Below are 15,320 nucleotides of genomic sequence, written 5' to 3'. Positions count from 1 at the left end.
GCATTTGCTCACGAATCTCACCAATCCTCTCAGTCCCATGTGTCCAGCCTTATGCCACCTCCAGCTGTCGTTCTAGATAGGGTCATTCCAAGTTTCATCAGAGAGCCTTAAGGAATTGTAAAGAATTTCGCTGTTTCTTTGTTTTGTTTTTGAAATTCCTTTTTATAGTGGGTTTGAGCTGATTCTCGCTGCCATTTTTATGCCAGTCTACACACACTTGATTCATTTATGGAGACATATCAATACATAGGTTTTAAGATTCATACTAGTCAGATATATTCCTCTGCGGGAAATATGGGGTTTTGAGTCCCTTTCACTGAGGAAGGTGTAGGTCTTGTCTATTCCATACTTGGTTTTTGGAACGGTACCTGTGCTTATATCAACCTCTGGTTTTATGCATCACCACACCTCTCCTTCCCCCTTAAGCAGGCATAAGAGTGTTTTCTAAATGTGAGACTCTCTTCTCTTTCCTAACTCACTTCATGTGTAGCAATGTTTACAGGATCTTCATAAGTGATATCTTATGATAAGTTTCTTTTTCTGTGTGACTTATTTCACTTACAATCATTGTACCAGAATCCACTCATTTTTCTGCTACTGGTCATATGATATTGATTTCATGGCTGAGGGATATTCCCTCGTACGTAAGTACCACATCATTTTCAACCATTTTTATCTTTCCTGGGATACTTAAGGTGTACCCAAGTTGAGGTTCTTGTAAGCAGTGCATTCCTAAATTTTGGGGTGGCTCTGTCTTATTGATTTTCAGTTTTCCCAAGGTATATTCCCTAGACTGGAAGTGCCCTTGGCTCTGTAGCTCTGTTGTTTACTTGTTTTAGGGAACACAATGCACTCCTCCAGAGATGCAGTTGGCAATTTACATCCCGCCCATCAGCATAACAAGGCTCCCTGTTCTCCAGGGCCTGTCTTGAATTTCTGGTTTTTACCCTTTTTGTGGATGTCCCTTTTGTCCGGTGGGAAGTGATACTTCTTTGTAGTGCAGACTTACATTGTCCGCTTGATTGCTTGGCCAAAATGGGCGTATGCGTTTTCTCCTGAATATACTCAGGAGAAAATGCACACGCCCTCTTTGGCCAAGTGCATCATTGTCGAAGTTGTACCCCTCTTCCTGTGCTTTAAAGGCGATTCCAACGTACCTCTTGAAATCTGTTTCCTGCTATTCTGCCTCGCATTCATGTCCGCCTCGTTGCCTTCCCTCAACAGATTTTTGGATGATAGTTGTCCTTTATTACTCTGCCAGTTTGTGAATTGCTCTGCCCTATAGCTCCATTTTTTAACTCGTTTTTTGTGAGCTGAACGCAAGTACCATATTTTGGTTTAGGACCTATACTGGTTCCCGGTGGGTGGCTGAGACTTTGGTTAATTCTTCTTCCTCCCGGGAAAAAAGAGTGACATGTGCCCATCCAAATGCCTAACAGCTACTGTCTCTTTGCTTCTCCCTCTTCCCTTTCATCCTTTGCCAAATTGGCAACCTGTGCGAACCAGGAGGTTAAAGGTGCTGTCTCTCTAAGATGGGAGATTGATAGTAAAGCAGTTAGAAAGTGAAACTGGAGCACCAGGAGAGGGACTATTCGTTGAGATTTAGAAACCTTTCATATTCACAGTGTGTCCATTCACTAGGTTTCCCATACTTGTTATAGCTGTAGTAATATTCCCTACAACCTGGAGAGTTGGGACCCATGGAATTGGTGTCATGCATTATTGCTTTAAAAGGTCTGCATTTGCTCACGAATCTCACCAATCCTCTAAGTCCCATGTGTCCAGCCTTATGCCACCTCCAGCTGTCATTCTAGATAGGGTCATTCCAAGTTTCATCAGAGACCCTGAGGAATTGGAAAGAATTTCGCTGTTTTTTTGTTTTGTTTTTGAAATTCCTTTTTATAGTGGGTTTGAGCTGATTCTCGCTGCCATCTTTATGCCAGTCTACACACACTTGATTCCCTTACGGAGACATATCAATACATAGGTTTTAAGATTTTTACTAATCAGATATATTCCTCTGTGGGAAATATGGGTTTTTGTGTCCCTTTCTCTGAGGAAGGTGTAGGTCTTGTCTATTCCATAGTTGGTTTTTGGAACGGTACCTGTGCTTATATCAACCTCTGGTTTTATGCATCACCCCACCTCTCCTTCCCCCTTAAGCAGGCATAAGTGTGTTTTCTAAATGTGAGACTCTCTTCTCTTTCCTAACTCAGTTCATGTGTAGCCATGTTTACAGGATCTTCATAAGTGATATCTTATGATAAGTTTCTTTTTCTGTGTGACTTATTTCACTTAGAATCATCGTACCTGAATCCACTCATTTTGCTGCTACTGGTCTTATGACATTGTTTTCATGGCTGAGGGATATTCCATCATACGTAAGTACCACAATTTTTTGAACCATTTTTATCTTTCCTGGGATACTTAAGATGTACCCAAGTTGAGGTTCTTGTAAGCAGTGCAGCCCTAAATTTTGGGGTGGCTCTGTCTTATTGATTTTCAGTTTTCCCATGGTATATTCCCTAGACTGGAAGTGCCCTTGGATCTGTAGCTCTGTTGTTTACTTGTTTTAGGGAACACAATGCACTCCTCCAGAGAGGCAGTTGTCAATTTACATCCCGGCCATCAGCATAACAAGGCTCCCTGTTCTCCAGGGCCTGTCTTGAATTTCTGGTTTTTACCCTTTTTGTGGATATCCTTTTTGACCGATGGGAAGCGATACTTCTTTGTAGTGCAGACTTACATTGTCCGTTTGCTTGCTTGGCCAAAATGGGCGTATGCGTTTTCTCCTGAACATACTCAGCAGAAAACGCATACGCCCTTTTTGGACAAGTGCATCATTGTCGAAGTTGTGCCCCTCTTCCTGTGCTTTAAAGGCGATTCCAACGTACCTCTTGAAATCTGTTTCCTGCTTTTCTGCCTCACATTCAAGTCCGCCTCGTTGCCTTCCGTCAACAGATTTTTGGATGATAGTTGTCCTTTATTACTCTGCCAGTTTTTGAATTGCTCTGCCCTATAGCTCCATTTTTTAACTCGTTTTTTGTGAGCTGAACGCAAGTACCATATTTTGGTTTAGGACCTATACTGGTTCCCGGTGGCTGGCTGAGACTTTGGTTAATTCTTCTTCCTCCCGGGAAATAAGAGTGACATGTGCCCGTCCAAATGCCTAACAGCTACTCTCTCTTTGGTTCTCCCACTTCCCTTTCATCCTTTGCCAAATTGGCAACCTGTGCGAACCAGGAGGTTAAAGGTGCTGTCTCTCCAAGTTGGGAGATTGATAGTAAAGCAGTTAGAAAGTGAAACTGGAGCACCAGGAGAGGGACTATTCGTTGAGATTTAGAAACCTTTCGTATTCACAGTGTGTCCATTCTCTAGGTTTCCCATACATGTTATAGCTGTAGTAATACTCCCTACAACATGGAGAGTTGGGACCCATGGAATGTGTGGCATGCATTATTGTTTTATAGGGTCTGCATTTGCTCACGAATCTCACCAATCCTCTCAGTCCCTTGTGTCCAGCCTTATGCCACTTCCAGCTGTCGTTCTAGATAGGGTCATTCCAAGTTTCATCAGAGACCCTGAAGGAATTGTAAAGAATTTCGCTGTTTTTTTGTTTTGTTTTTGAAATTCCTTTTTATAGTGGGTTTGAGCTGATTCTCGCTGCCATCTTTATGCCAGTCTACACACACTTGATTCCCTTACGGAGACATATCAATACATAGGTTTTAAGATTCTTACTAGTCAGATATATTCCTCTGCGGGAAATATGGGGTTTTGAGTCCCTTTCACTGAGGAAGGTGTAGGTCTTGTCTATTCCATACTTGGTTTTTGGAACGGTACATGTGCTTATATCAACCTCTGGTTTTATGCATCACCCCACCTCTCCTTCCCCCTTAAGCAGGCATAAGAGTGTTTTCTAAATGTGAGACTCTCTTCTCTTTCCTAACTCAGTTCATGTGTAGCCATGTTTACACGATCTTCATAAGTGATATCTTATGATAAGTTTCTTTTTCTGTGTGACTTATTTCACTTACAATCATTGTACCTGAATCCACTCATTTTCCTGCTACTTGTCATATGATATTGATTTCATGGCTAAGGGATATTCCCTCGTACGTAAGTACCACAACTTTTTCAACCATTTTTATATTTCCTGGGTTATTAAGGTGTACCCAAGTTGAGGTTCTTGTAAGCACTGCATTCCTAAATTTTGGGGTGGCTCTGTCTTATTGATTTTCAGTATTCCCAAGGTATATTCCCTAGACTGGAAGTGCCCATGGCTCTGTAGCTCTGTTGTTTACTTGTTTTAGGGAACACAATGCACTCCTCTAGAGAGGCAGTTGGCAATTGACATCCCGCCCATCAGCATAACAAGGCTCCCTGTTCTCCAGGGCCTGTCTTGAATTTATGGTTTTTACCCTTTTTGTGGATGTCCCTTTTGACCGGTGGGAAGTGATACTTCTTTGTAGTGCAGACTTACATTGTCCGCTTGATTGCTTGGCCAAAATGGGCGTATGCGTTTTCTCCTGAATATACTCAGGAGAAAATGCACACGCCCTTTTTGGCCAAGTGCATCATTGTCGAAGTTGTGCCCCTCTTCCTGTGCTTTAAAGGCGATTCCAATGTACCTCTTGAAATCTGTTTCCTGCTATTCTGCCTCGCATTCAAGTCCGCCTCGTTGCCTTCCCTCAACAGATTTTTGGATGATAGTTGTCCAATATTACTCTGCCAGTTTGTGAATTGCTCTGCCCTATAGCTCCATTTTTTAACTCGTTTTTTGTGAGCTGAACGCAAGTCCCATATTTTGGTTTAGGACCTATACTGTTTCCCGGTGGTTTGCTAAGACTTTGGTTAATTATTCTTCCTCCCGGGAAATAAGAGTGACATGTGCCCGTCCATATGCCTAACAGCTACTCTCTCTTTGGTTCTCCCTCTTCCCTTTCATCCTTTGCCAAGTTGGCAACCTGTGCGAACCAGGAGGTTAAAGGTGCTGTCTCTCTAAGTTGGGAGATTGATAGTAAAGCAGTTAGAAAGTGAAAGTGGAGCACCAGGAGAGGGACTATTCGTTGAGATTTAGAAACCTTTCGTATTCAGAGTGTGTCCATTCTCTAGGTTTCCCATACATGTTATAGCTGTAGTAATATTCCCTACAACCAGGAGAGTTGGGACCCTTGGAATGGGTGCCATGCATTATTGCTTTAAAGGGTCTGCATTTGCTCACGAATCTCACCAATCCTCTCAGTCCCATGTGTCCAGCCTTATGCCACCTCAAGCTGTCGTTCTAGATAGGGTCATTCCAAGTTTCATCAGAGACCCTGAAGGAATTGTAAAGAATTTCGCTGTTTTTTTGTTTTGTTTTTGAAATTCCTTTTTATAGTGGGTTTGAGCAGATTCTTGCTGCCATCTTTATGCCAGTCTACACACACTTGATTCCCTTATGGAGACATATCAATACATAGGTTTTAAGATTCTTACTAGTCAGATATATTCCTCTGCGGGAAATATGGGGTTTTGAGTCCCTTTCACTGAGGAAGGTGTAGGTCTTGTCTATTCCATAGTTGGTTTTTGGAAACGTACCTGTGTTTATATCAACCTCTGGTTTTATGCATCACCCCACCTCTCCTTCCCCCTTAAGCAGGCATAAGAGTGTTTTCTAAATGTGAGACTCTCTTCTCTTTCCTAACTCAATTCATGTGTAGCCATGTTTACAGGATCTTCATAAGTGATATCTTATGATAAGTTTCTTTTCCTGTGTGACTTATTTCACTTAGAATCATCGTACCTGTATCCACTCATTTTGCTGCTACTGGTCTTATGACATTGATTACATGGCTGAGGGATATTCCATCATACGTAAGTACCACAATTTTTTGAACCATTTTTATCTTTCCTGGGATACTTAAGATGTACCCAAGTTGAGGTTCTTGTAAGCAGTGCATTCCTAAATTTTGGGGTGGCTCTGTCTTATTGATTTTCAGTTTTCCCAAGGTATATTCCCTAGACTGGAAGTGCCCTTGGCTCTGTAGCTCTGTTGTTTACTTGTTTTAGGGAACACAATGCACTCCTCGAGAGAGGCAGTTGGCAATTTACATCCCGCCCATCAGCATAACAAGGCTCCCTGTCCTCCAGGGCCTGTCTTGAATTTCTGGTTTTTACCCTTTTTGTGGATGTCCCTTTGGACCGGTGGGAAGTGATACTCCTTTGTAGTGCAGACTTACATTGTCTGCTTGCTTGCTTGGCCAAAATGGGCGTTTGCGTTTTCTCCTGAATATACCCAGGAGAAAACGCATACGCACTTTTTGGACAAGTGCATCATTTTCGAAGTTGTGCCCCTCTTCCTGTGCTTTAAAGGCGATTCCAACGTACCTCTTGAAATCTGTTTCCTGCTTTTCTGCCTCACATTCATGTCTGCCTCGTTGCCTTCCCTCAACAGATTTTTGGATGATAGTTGTCCTTTATTACTCTGCCAGTTTGTGAATTGCTCTGCCCTATAGCTCCATTTTTTAACTTGTTTTTTGTGAGCTGAACGCAAGTCCCATATTTTGGTTTAGGACCTATACTGGTTCCCAGTGGGTGGCTGAGTCTTTGGTTAATTCTTCTTCCTCCTGGGAAATAAGAGTGACATGTGCCCGTCCAAATGCCTAACAGCTACACTCTCTTTTGTTCTCCCTCTTCCCTTTCATCCTTTGCCAAATTGGCAACCTGTGCAAACCAGGAGGTTAAAGGTGCTGTCTCTCCAAGTTGGGAGATTGATAGTAAAGCAGTTAGAAAGTGAAACTGGAGCACCAGGAGAGGGACTATACGTTGAGATTTAGAAACCTTTCGTATTCACAGTGTGTCCATTCTCTAGGTTTCCCATACATGTTATAGCTGTAGTAATATTCCTTAAAACCTGGAGAGTTGGGACCCATGGAATGTGTGCCATGCATTATTGCTTTAAAGGGTCTGCATTTGCTCACGAATCTCACCAATCTTCTCAGTCCCTTGTGTCCAGCCTTATGCCACCTCCAGCTGTCGTTCTAGATAGGGTCATTCCAAGTTTCATCAGAGACCCTGAAGGAATTGTAAATAATATCGCTGTTTTTTTGTTTTGTTTTTGAAATTCCTTTTTATAGTGGGTTTGAGCTGATTCTCTCTGCCATCTTTATGCCAGTCTACACACACTTGATTCCCTTATGGAGACATATCAATACATAGGTTTTAAGATTCTTACTAGTCACATATATTCCTCTGTGGGAAATATGGGGTTTTGAGTCCCTTTCATGGAGGAAGGTGTAGGTCTTGTCTATTCCATACTTGGTTTTTGGAACGGTACCTGTGCTTATATCAACCTCTGGTTTTATGCATCACCCCACCTCTCCTTCCCCCTTAAGCAGGCATAAGAGTGTTTTCTAAATGTGAGACTCTCTTCTCTTTCCTAACTCAATTCATGTGTAGCCATGTTTACAGGATCTTCATAAGTGATATCTTATGATAAGTTTCTTTTTCTGTGTGACTTATTTCACTTAGAATCATCGTACCTGAATCCACTCATTTTGCTGCTACTGGTCTTATGACATTGATTACATGGCTGAGGGATATTCCATCATACGTAAGTACCACAATTTTTTGAACCATTTTTATCTTTCCTGGGATACTTAAGGTGTAGCCATGTTGAGGTTCTTGTAAGCAGTGCATACCTAAATTTTGGGGTGGCTTTGTCTTATTGATTTTCAGTTTTCCCCAGGTATATTCCCTAGACTGGAAGTGCCCTTGGCTCTGTAGCTCTGTTGTTTACTTGTTTTAGGGAACACAATGCACTCCTCCAGAGAGGCAGTTGGCAATTTACATCCCGCCCATCAGCATAACAAGGCTCCCTGTTCTCCAGGGCCTGTCTTGAATTAATGGTTTTTACCCTTTTTGTGGATGTCCCTTTGGACCGGTGGGAAGTGATACTTCTTTGTGGTGCAGACTTACATTATCCGCTTGATTGCTTGGCCAAAATGGCCGTATACGTTTTCTCCTGAATATACTCAGGAGAAAACGCATATGCCCTTTTTGGACAAGTGCATCATTGTCGAAGTTGTGCCCCTCTTCCTGTGCTTTAAAGGCCATTCCAACATACCTCTTGAAATCTGTTTCCTGCTATTCTGCCTCACTTTCAAGTCTGCCTCGTTGCCTTCCCTCAACAGATTTTTGGATGATAGTTGTCCTTCATTACTCTGCCAGTTTGTGAATTGCTCTGCCCTATAGCTCCATTTTTTAACTCGTTTTTTGTGAGCTGAACGCAAGTCCCATATTTTGGTTTAGGACCTATACTGTTTCCCGGTGGTTTGCTGAGACTTTGGTTAATTATTCTTCCTCCCGGGAAATAAGAGTGACATGTGCCCGTCCAAATGCCTAACAGCTACTCTCTCTTTGGTTCTCATTCTTCCCTTTCATCCTTTGCCAAATTGGCAACCTATGTGAACCAGGAGGTTAAAGGTGCTGTCTCTCCAAGTTGGGAGATTGATTGTAAAGCAGTTAGAAAGTGAAACTGGAGCACCAGGAGAGGGACTATTCGTTGAGATTTAGAAACCTTTCGTATTCACAGTGTGTCCATTCACTAGGTTTCCCATACATGTTATAGCTGTAGTAATATTCCCTACAACAAGGAGAGTTGGGACCCTTGGAATGGGTGCCATGCTTTATTGTTTAAAGGGTCTGCATGTGCTCACGAATCTCAACAATCCTCTCAGTTCCATGTGTCCAGCCTTATGCCACCTCCAGCTGTCGTTCTAGATAGCGTCATTCCAAGTTTCATCAGAGACCCTGAGGAATTGGAAAGAATTTCGCTGTTTTTTTGTTTTGTTTTTGAAATTCCTTTTTATAGTGGGTTTGAGCTGATTCTCGCTGCCATCTTTATGCCAGTCTACACACACTTGATTCCCTTATGGAGACATATCAATACATAGGTTTTAAGATTCTTACTAGTCAGATATATTCCTCTGTGGGAAATAAGGGGTTTTGAGTCCCTTTCACTGAGGAAGGTGTAGGTCTTCTCTATTCCATAGTTGGTTTTTGGAACGGTACCTGTGCTTATATCAACCTCTGGTTTTATGCATCACCCCACCTCTCCTTCCCCCTTAAGCAGGCATAAGAGTTTTTTCTAAATGTGAGACTCTCTTCTCTTTCCTAACTCAGTTCATGTGTAGCCATGTTTAAAGGATCTTCATAAGTGATATCTTATGATAAGTTTCTTTTTCTGTGTGACTTATTTCACTTAGAATCATCGTACCTGAATCCACTCATTTTGCTGCTACTGGTCTTATGACATTGTTTTCATGGCTGAGGGATATTCCGTCATACGTAAGTACCACAATTTTTTTAACCATTTTTATCTTTCCTGGGATACGTAAGGTGTACCCAAGTTGAGGTTCTTGTAAGCAGTGCAGCCCTAAATTTTGGGGTGGCTCTGTCTTATTGATTTTCAGTTTTCCCATGGTATATTCCCTAGACTGGAAGTGCCCTGGGCTCTGTAGCTCTGTTGTTTACTTGTTTTAGGGAACACAATGCACTCCTCCAGAGAGGCAGTTGGCAATTTACATCCCGCCCATCAGCATAACAAGGCTCCCTGTTCTCCAGGGCCTGTCTTGAATTTCTGGTTTTTACACTTTTTGTGGATGTCCTTTTTGACCGATGGGAAGTGATACTTCTTTTTAGTGCAGACTTACATTGTCCGTTTGCTTGCTTGGCCAAAATGGGCGTATGCGTTTTCTCCTGAACATACTCAGGAGAAAACGCATACGCCCTTTTTGGACAAGTACATCATTGTCGAAGTTGTGCCCCTCTTCCTGTGCTTTAAAGGCGATTCCAATGTACCTCTTGAAATCTGTTTCCTGCTTTTCTGCCTCACATTCAAATCCGCCTCATTGCCTTCCGTCAACAGATTTTTGGATGATAGTTGTCCTTTATTACTCTGCCAGTTTGTGAATTGCTCTGCCCTATAGCTCCATTTTTTAACTCGTTTTTTGTGAGCTGAACGCAAGTACCATATTTTGGTTTAGGACCTATACTGGTTCCCGGTGGTTTGCTGAGACTTTGGTTAATTATTCTTCCTCCTGGGAAATAAGAGTGACATGTGCCCGTCCAAATGCCTAACAGCTACTCTCTCTTTGGTTCTCCCTCTTCCCTTTCATCCTTTGCCAAATTGGCAACCTGTGCGAACCAGGAGGTTAAAGGTGCTGTCTCTCCAAGTTGGGAGATTGATAGTAAAGCAGTTAGAAAGTGAAACTGGAGCACCAGGAGAGGGACTATTCGTTGAGATTTAGAAACCTTTCGTATTCACAGTGTGTCCATTCTCTAGGTTTCCCATACATGTTATAGCTGTAGTAATACTCCCTACAACATGGAGAGTTGGGACCCATGGAATGTGTGCCATGCATTATTGTTTTAAAGGGTCTGCATTTGCTCACGAATCTCACCAATCCTCTCAGTCCCTTGTGTCCAGCCTTATGCCACCTCCAGGTGTCGTTCTAGATAGGGTCATTCCAAGTTTCATCAGAGACCCTGAAGGAATTGTAAAGAATTTCACTGTTTTTTTGTTTTGTTTTTGAAATTCCTTTTTATAGTGGGTTTGAGCTGATTCTCGCTGCCATCTTTATGCCAGTCTACACACACTTGATTCCCTTACGGAGACATATCAATACATAGGTTTTAAGATTCTTACTAGTCAGATATATTCCTCTGCAGGAAATATGGGGTTTTGAGTCCCTTTCACTGAGGAAGGTGTAGGTCTTGTCTATTCCATACTTGGTTTTTGGAACGGTACCTGTGCTTATATCAACCTCTGGTTTTATGCATCACCCCACCTCTCCTTCCCCCTTAAGCAGGCATAAGAGTGTTTTCTAAATGTGAGACTCTCTTCTCTTTCCTAACTCAGTTCATGTGTAGCAATGTTTACACGATCTTCATAAGTGATATCTTATGATAAGTTTCTTTTTCTGTGTGACTTATTTCACTTACAATCATTGTACCTGAATCCACTCATTTTTCTGCTACTGGTCATATGATATTGATTTCATGGCTGAGGGATATTCCCTCGTACGTAAGTACCACAACATTTTCAACCATTTTTATATTTCCTGGGTTATTAAGGTGTACCCAAGTTGAGGTTCTTGTAAGCAGTGCATTCCTACATTTTGGGGTGGCTCTGTCTTATTGATTTTCAGTTTTCCCAAGGTATATTCCCTAGACTGGAAGTGCCCTTGGCTCTGTAGCTCTGTTGTTTACTTGTTTTAGGGAACACAATGCACTCCTCCAGAGAGGCAGTTGGCAATTTACATCCCGCCCATCAGCATAACAAGGCTCCCTGTTCTCCAGGGCCTGTCTTGAATTTCTGGTTTTTACCCTTTTTGTGGATGTCCCTTTGGACCGGTGGGAAGTGATACTTCTTTGTAGTGCAGACTTACATTGTCTGCTTGCTTGCTTGGCCAAAATGGGCGTTTGCGTTTTCTCCTGAATATACCCAGGAGAAAACGCATACACACTTTTTGGACAAGTGCATCATTTTCGAAGTTGTGCCCCTCTTCCTGTGCTTTAAAGGCAATTCCAACGTACCTCTTGAAATCTGTTTCCTGCTTTTCTGCCTCACATTCAAGTCTGCCTCGTTGCCTTCCCTCAACAGATTTTTGGATGATAGTTGTCCTTTATTACTCTGCCAGTTTGTGTATTGCTCTGCCCTATAGCTCCATTTTTAAACTTGTTTTTTGTGAGCTGAACGCAAGTCCCATATTTTGGTTTAGGACCTATACTGGTTCCCAGTGGGTGGCTGAGTCTTTGGTTAATTCTTCTTCCTCCTGGGAAATAAGAGTGACATGTGCCCGTCCAAATGCCTAACAGCTACACTCTCTTTTGTTCTCCCTCTTCCCTTTCATCCTTTGCCAAATTGGCAACCTGTGCGAACCAGGAGGTTAAAGGTGCTGTCTCTCCAAGTTGGGAGATTGATAGTAAAGCAGTTAGAAAGTGAAACTGGAGCACCAGGAGAGGGACTATTCGTTGAGATTTAGAAACCTTTCGTATTCACAGTGTGTCCATTCTCTAGGTATCCCATACATGTTATAGCTGTAGTAATATTCCTTAAAACCTGGAGAGTTGGGACCCATGGAATGTGTGCCATGCATTATTGCTTTAAAGGGTCTGCATTTGCTCACGAATCTCACCAATCCTCTCAGTCCCTTGTGTCCAGCCTTATGCCAACTCCAGCTGTCGTTCTAGATAGGGTCATTCCAAGTTTCATCAGAGACCCTGAAGGAATTGTAAATAATATCGCTGTTTTTTTGTTTTGTTGTTGAAATTCCTTTTTATAGTGGGTTTGAGCTGATTCTCACTGCCATCTTTATGCCACTCTACAGACACTTGATTCCCTTATGGAGACATATCAATACATAGGTTTTAAGATTCTTACTAGTCACATATATTCCTCTGCGGAAAATATGGGGTTTTGAGTCCCTTTCACGGAGGAAGGTGTAGGTCTTGTCTATTCCATACTTGGTTTTTGGAACGGTACCCGTGCTTATATCAACCTCTGGTTTTATGCATCACCCCACCTCTCCTTCCCCCTTAAGCAGGCATAAGAGTGTTTTCTAAATGTGAGACTCTCTTCTCTTTCCTAACTCAATTCATGTGTAGCCATGTTTACAGGATCTTCATAAGTGATATATTATGATAAGTTTCTTTTTCTGTGTGACTTATTTCACTTAGAATCATCGTACCTGAATCCACTCATTTTGCTGCTACTGGTCTTATGACATTGATTACATGGCTGAGGGATATTCCATCATACGTAAGTACCACAATTTTTTGAACCATTTTTATCTTTCCTGGGATACTTAAGGTGTAGCCATGTTGAGGTTCTTGTAAGCAGTGCATTCCTAAATTTTGGGGTGGCTTTGTCTTATTGATTTTCAGTTTTCCCAAGGTATATTCCCTAGACTGGAAGTGCCCTTGGCTCTGTAGCTCTGTTGTTTACTTGTTTTAGGGAACACAATGCACTCCTCCAGAGAGGCAGTTGGCAATTTACATCCCGCCCATCAGCATAACAAGGCTCCCTGTTCTCCAGGGTCTGTCTTGAATTAATGGTTTTTACCCTTTTTGTGGATGTCCCTTTGGACCAGTGGGAAGTGATACTTCTTTGTAGTGCAGACTTACATTATCCGCTTGATTGCTTGGCCAAAATGGCCGTATACGTTTTCTCCTGAATATACTCAGGAGAAAACGCATATGCCCTTTTTGGACAAGTGCATCATTGTCGAAGTTGTGCCCCTCTTCCTGTGCTTTAAAGGCGATTCCAACATACCTCTTGAAATCTGTTTCCTGCTATTCTGCCTCACTTTCAAGTCTGCCTCGTTGCCTTCCCTCAACGGGGGAATATGGGGTTTTGAGTCCCTTTCACTGAGGAAGGTGTAGGTCTTGTCTATTCCATACTTGGTTTTTGGAACGGTACCTGTGTTTATATCAACCTCTGGTTTTATGCATCACCCCACCTCTCCTTCCCCCTTAAGCAGGCATAAGAGTGTTTTCTAAATGTGAGACTCTCTTCTCTTTCCTAACTCAGTTCATGTGTAGCAATGTTTACACGATCTTCATAAGTGATATCTTATGATAAGTTTCTTTTTCTGTGTGACTTATTTCACTTACAATCATTGTACCTGAATCCACTCATTTTGCTGCTACTGGTCATATGATATTGATTTCATGGCTGAGGGATATTCCCTCGTACGTAAGTACCACAACATTTTCAACCATTTTTATATTTCCTGGGTTATTAAGGTGTACCCAAGTTGAGGTTTTTGTAAGCAGTGCATTCCTAAATTTTGGGGTGGCTCTGTCTTATTGATTTTCAGTTTTCCCAAGGTATATTCCCTAGACTGGAAGTGCCCTTGGCTCTGTAGCTCTGTTGTTTACTTGTTTTAGGGAACACAATGCACTCCTCCAGAGAGGCAGTTGGCAATTTACATCCCGCCCATCAGCATAACAAGGCTCCCTGTTCTCCAGGGCCTGTCTTGAATTTCTGGTTTTTACCCTTTTTGTGGATGTCCCTTTTGACCGGTGGGAAGTGATACTTCTTTGTAGTGCAGACTGACATTGTCTGCTTGCTTGCTTGGCCAAAATGGGCGTTTGCGTTTTCTCCTGAATATACCCAGGAGAAAACGCATACACACTTTTTGGACAAGTGCATCATTTTCGAAGTTGTGCCCCTCTTCCTGTGCTTTAAAGGCAATTCCAACGTACCTCTTGAAATCTGTTTCCTGCTTTTCTGCCTCACATTCAAGTCTGCCTCGTTGCCTTCCCTCAACAGATTTTTGGATGATAGTTGTCCTTTATTACTCTGCCAGTTTGTGAATTGCTCTGCCCTATAGCTCCATTTTTAAACTTGTTTTTTGTGAGCTGAACGCAAGTCCCATATTTTGGTTTAGGACCTATACTGGTTCCCAGTGGGTGGCTGAGTCTTTGGTTAATTCTTCTTCCTCCTGGGAAATAAGAGTGACATGTTCCCGTCCAAATGCCTAACAGCTACACTCTCTTTTGTTCTCCCTCTTCCCTTTCATCCTTTGCCAAATTGGCAACCTGTGCAAACCAGGAGGTTAAAGGTGCTGTCTCTCCAAGTTGGGAGATTGATAGTAAAGCAGTTAGAAAGTGAAACTGGAGCACCAGGAGAGGGACTATTCGTTGAGATTTAGAAACCTTTCGTATTCACAGTGTGTCCATTCTCTAGGTTTCCCATACATGTTATAGCTGTAGTAATATTCCTTAAAACCTGGAGAGTTGGGACCCATGGAATGTGTGCCATGCATTATTGCTTTAAAGGGTCTGCATTTGCTCACGAATCTCACCAATCCTCTCAGTCCCTTGTGTCCAGCCTTATGCCACCTCCAGCTGTCGTTCTAGATAGGGTCATTCCAAGTTTCATCAGAGACCCTGAAGGAATTGTAAATAATATCGCTGTTTTTTTGTATTGTTGTTGAAATTCCTTTTTATAGTGGGTTTGAGCTGATTCTCACTGCCATCTTTATGCCAGTCTACACACACATGATTCCCTTATGGAGACATAACAATACATAGGTTTTAAGATTCTTACTAGTCAGATATATTCCTCTGCGGGAAATATGGGGTTTTGAGTCCCTTTCACTGAGGAAGGTGTAGGTCTTGTCTATTCCATAGTTGGTTTTTGGAACGGTACCTGTGTTTATATCAACCTCTGGTTTTATGCATCACCCCACCTCTCCTTCCCCCTTAAGCAGGCATAAGAGTGTTTTCTAAATGTGAGACTCTCTTCTCTTTCCTAACTCAGTTCATGT

This window comes from Mesoplodon mirus (assembly GCF_964341445.2).
Source record: "Mesoplodon mirus genome assembly, contig: HAP1_SCAFFOLD_232, whole genome shotgun sequence".
Classification (NCBI taxonomy): domain Eukaryota; kingdom Metazoa; phylum Chordata; class Mammalia; order Artiodactyla; family Ziphiidae; genus Mesoplodon; species Mesoplodon mirus.
The sequence above is the reverse complement of the archived record's forward strand: the minus strand, read 5'-3'. Positions refer to the sequence as shown.